At 36.3% G+C, this 4,725-nt stretch overlaps 1 pseudogene; it reads left to right on the top strand.

Annotated features, from left to right (window-relative positions):
• The first annotated feature begins 2,233 nt into the window (after positions 1–2,233).
• LOC132436656 (zinc finger protein 396-like) lies at positions 2,234–3,955 on the top strand (annotated as a pseudogene).
• The last annotated feature ends 770 nt before the right edge of the window (positions 3,956–4,725 follow it).

The following is a 4,725-nucleotide window of genomic DNA, read 5'->3' on the forward strand; positions in this document are numbered from 1 at the left end:
AGTAATGTGATAGTCCATTGAATATAACTAAGAGTTTGAAAAAGGAGAAATGCTAGCAAAATTAGACAATGGTATGAGTTGTTTCTCAATATAAAATAGCCACTTGCATAGATTTGATACAAGGCTCAGGTTCATTTTAGAGAACTCTCTTAAAGCAAAAAACTGGCACTTACAAGCTTAGCCTCTTGTTGCAAAGCAGCACTTGTATTCAGGAAAAATGTCGACAAGTCATCTAAAAATAACACTGACTCTCAGGATCAACGCTTAGAGTGAATTAAGCTAAAACTAAAGTATATCAGTCAATGGGACTATTAAAAATAGAATTAAGAAGGTTATTGATGTAATGATTATACTTGGATAACGTTATCATCATTTTGGTTGATACTGCAGATATGAGGATGTTTAAAAGTGCACTTAGGGACTTCCCTGTTTGTCCAGTGGTTAGGACTCCGTGCGTCCACTGCAGGGGGCGTGGGTTCAATCCCTGGTCAGGGAACTGAGGTCCCCCACGTTGTGTGGCACAGCCAAAAGAAATGCACTTATATATTGCTTTTAGAAATGAAATTTACGTGCAGTTTCACTGTAAAACCAGTCAGTATACAAGGTCTGGTTCTTGCCTATATGGAATGTAAAATATCATTGAGGAAGGAAAGAGACCCATGCATAATACAACTGTCTAGGATTTAAGCAATTAAAAAATGTTGAGTATTTGTATAAACAGTGAGGGCCAGGTTTAACATATGGCAGGAGAGTGTAGACAAAATGGGATGATTGAGTTAGATTGGGTGATTAGAAATAACAATGTGTACATTGGAAGGTGAAAATAATCTTGAGGATTTTTCTACCAGTGGTTGAAAGTTTGATTTAAGGCACATAAATATGGTCACTTTATTCCTGTCCCATAATTTGTATTAGGCAAAATATTTTCTATCTCTGCCTTTTAATCTTAAAGCTAATTTGTAATTTTAGAATTTATGGTAGGAATTTTAAACGAATACACATGGGTAAAGTATTATATAAAGAAAATGTTAAGTGCCATTACATAAATTCAATTTAAAATATTACCTTTGCCTTGTAATCTGCTGGTATTTATTTTGGGAGACCCTAGTTACCCTGTATTAGGTATATTCATCCAAACACAGTTAAAATAAACCTTGTAATAGAAGAAACAAGTCTAATAGCTAAAATCAATATAGAATTACATTAGTGAGTGTACAATGTTTCATTGCTGAAAATTAATTCTAATTACAGTAATAAAAGTCTTTTAACTGACATCTTCACCTGTCATTCCTTTAGCTAATGGGAAGATATAAATGTACACAGAAAAATGTTTTACTGAATTATAAGTGTGATAGGTTTTCATAGACCAAGAAAGATCAGGCCTCTGAGAAACACATTAGTATATGTTTCTCTTATTTCTAAAAAGGCAAATGCTAATTAAAAGTGCTACAGTTCTTAATTCTATCCTTGGGAACTTATATGCCTTTTCCTATCTCTTATCCTACTTGTTTATGGGCCCTATTTAAATTTTCTGAGATGAACACTAAGAATCTTTTATTAAATGGATTATTAATGATTAATAGAAGTTACAAAAGTAGAATTGCAAGTGTAATATTTTAAATTATTAAGTGAGGAAATTTAATTTTTGTGAAGTATTCACAGTTAAGTTATAAAAATTTTATTTAATTGAACATCTAAAATAATAATTTTCTTATCCTAAATAAACACAGATGTATATGCTTTTCAGTTTTGTACCAGGTGTAGATTTAGGCCAAACTGCCCAATTCTCACTAATTTGTGAGTGTTGTGGTCACTTCTTTCCAAGAAATCATAGGATAGATGAGTTGAACACATTTAACCACCATCTCTTTTGCCAAAATTTCATATGTAAAACATCCTAAGTAGACATCTTAAAATGTCTTGATTTTGAAATGTGTAATGCAAATTGTCTTTGAAATTCTGCTGCTATAAAAAGGTAAGGAAAATTAATTTAAAATAAACTTCACTTTCATAATAATTTTGAATAGCTCTGGATAGTTTTAGGAGAGTAAGATTCTTTGATTCATGTTTTAAGCTGTGAATAGGAGATAACATTAAGAAAATATTCCCTGGCTTCCCCGGCTTCTCCCCCAAAACGTGGGGTCATCCTTCCTAGGCTGGAGGAATGTCCATAAGGAGAGTTTCACCTTCTTGAAGATTAAAGCCTAGCAGTCCTGAGCTATTCCCAGTCCAAATGTCTGCAAAATTGAGAGAGACATCAAAACTCCTTCCACAAATTTCAGGGGGCCCTGACTGCATTCTGGTAATGAAGGTGAAAGAGGGAGGGCAGGCCCCTAATAGGGTCTCCAGCCGCCACTGGAGCAGTTACTACAGCTGAGACCTACCACCAGTGGTTCAGGCAGTTTGACTACCAGGAGTCACCTGGGTTCCAGGCAGCCCTGAGCCGGCTCCATGAGCTTTGCTGTCAGTGGCTGAGGCCAGAGGTTCACAGCAAAGAGCAGATCCTGGAGCTGCTGGTGCTAAAGCAGTTCCTGTCCATGTTGCCTGAGGAGCTGCAGGCCTGGTTTCAAGAGAACCGACCAGAGAGTGGAGAGGAAGCCATGGTGATGCTGGAGGAGCTGGAGAAAGGGCATGACAGGGCAGCTGAACAGGTCTTTTTTGGACAAAATGAGGACATGCTTGCAAAGAAGCTACCAACTTGTGAAATCACTTAGGAAACACCATGTAACCAGCTTAAGCCCACAAAAAAGCAACTGCAGCGGGCATCGAAGTAGCTTCACACCTTAAGACAAAATGTTAGAGACACCAGAACTATAAATGTGAAATCAGCTGCAAGGCAAAAGACTTCTTCAGGCAAAGAACTGCATTACAAAGTTTCTAATACTCTTCAAATGAATGCTTCCCAGAGTTTCACATTTAGAGGAACTTGTGAACAAGATAGAAAGTTTGAAAGAAGACAGGGAAACCGTCCTCGAAAAAAAAAAGTGTGATGAATGTGGGAAAGCCTTTAGTCAGAGCTCAGCCCTTAATCGACATCAGAGAATCCACAGTGGAGAGAAACCTTATACATGTGATGTGTGTGCAAAGGCTTTCAGCCGAAGTGCAATCCTGATTCAGCATCGAAGAATCCACACTGGGGAGAAACCCTTCAAATGTCATGAATGTGGGAAAGCCATTAGTCAGAGCTCGAATCTTTGCAGACATAGGAAAAACCATGCTGGAGAAAAAAGTCCCATCAGCGTCGTGAGGGAGTCAAAGCATTTACAGAGAACTTTTTCAACAGGGGAGAAGACACAAGGCACCAATACTCCTTTAGTATAAATCGGTAGTTTCAGTGGGCACCAGTTTCCTTTCAAAGGTTATAAAAGCCACAAGAGAGAATGTAGAATATTTTCTGTCAGCATTGTTTGCTTTTCTGCTTTTCAATAGTGTCAGTTCAGATGTTTGAGATTCTAAAGCTTAAATCGGATTTCCATCCCTAGTGCAGCTGTTGAAAAGATATTCTCAGACATGTTCTACTGTTTCCATTATTAACACAAATAATGAACTAGTATTTTCCTTTTTAGACAAGTACATTTTCCCTATTGAGAAGGAATGTGTGAGTTAGTATATAAGTGGGTATTCTCCATTTCATTACTAGAACATTGGAGTTATTAAACCAAAGATTAAATCAGTTTTTTTAAAAAAAAATGTCCTGGGAATTCCCTGGCAGTCCAGTAGTTAACACTCCATGCTTTCACTGCTGCAGGCTTAGGTTTGATCCCTGATCAGGGAACTAAGATCCTGCAAGCCATGTGGTGTGGCCAAAAATAATAATAATAAAATAAAATAAATTTCCTGTTTTATTTTCTATTACCAGATTCAAAATATGAGAATAAGATTGAGGAGACCCAAAAGAATATGTACCTCAAGACCTAAGCTGAAAGGTCCAGGGTCATTGTTAGGAAGCAGGTGAGTAAAGGGACTTTACTTATCTCTTATGAAAATCTGAGAACATACATACGGTTTTGTTTCAAATTTTTAAATTGAGGTATAGTTGATGTATAATGTCATCTATACATACTGTTGATGATACTAAGTAATTTCCTATGTAGGAAAAAAATGATCTCCTTTACAATTTATATTGGAAATATCTCAGTGAAAGCATTAAGATTTGCTCTACATGTCTTCAGGAAGTGGCCTAAATATGATGAGTGTTCTAATAAAGAACAGTTATCTGTGGGTGCTTATATAAATTTGTTGATCAGCTTAACATAAAGAAATAAGGAAGATGAAGAAAAGACTGTCCAAACAAGACTGATGTTACCTGGTAAGTGCAGCACATAATGGAAAAGTATACTTACCTGGAAATGAGAACACTTAACAGCTGATGACTATCCTTCAGAGTTCTTCATAGCTTCTGTTCTGGCATAAATCAGCTGTGAACACGTTTCAGGTGTCACAGGACAACCTTTTCAGGGTCTTATGCATTCTTAGTAAGATGAGTTTCTAGCCAATTTATCATGATGTTAAGACCTTGGATTTTGATACTCTTATACAAATGAGAAAATCACTAGGGTTCAATTTAAAGAGTCCATTGAGTTTAACCCACATTTAATTCAATCAGATTCTCTTGTTTAAAAAGTAAATGACTGGTATTTTTTAAAAGTATTCTGACAGTATATAACATAATGTCGCCCTTTCCAGGAATTCTTAATAAAACTCTGTATGTATTACAAGAATACA

Source organism: Delphinus delphis, chromosome 13, assembly GCF_949987515.2.
Source record: "Delphinus delphis chromosome 13, mDelDel1.2, whole genome shotgun sequence".
Taxonomy (NCBI): Eukaryota; Metazoa; Chordata; class Mammalia; order Artiodactyla; family Delphinidae; genus Delphinus; species Delphinus delphis.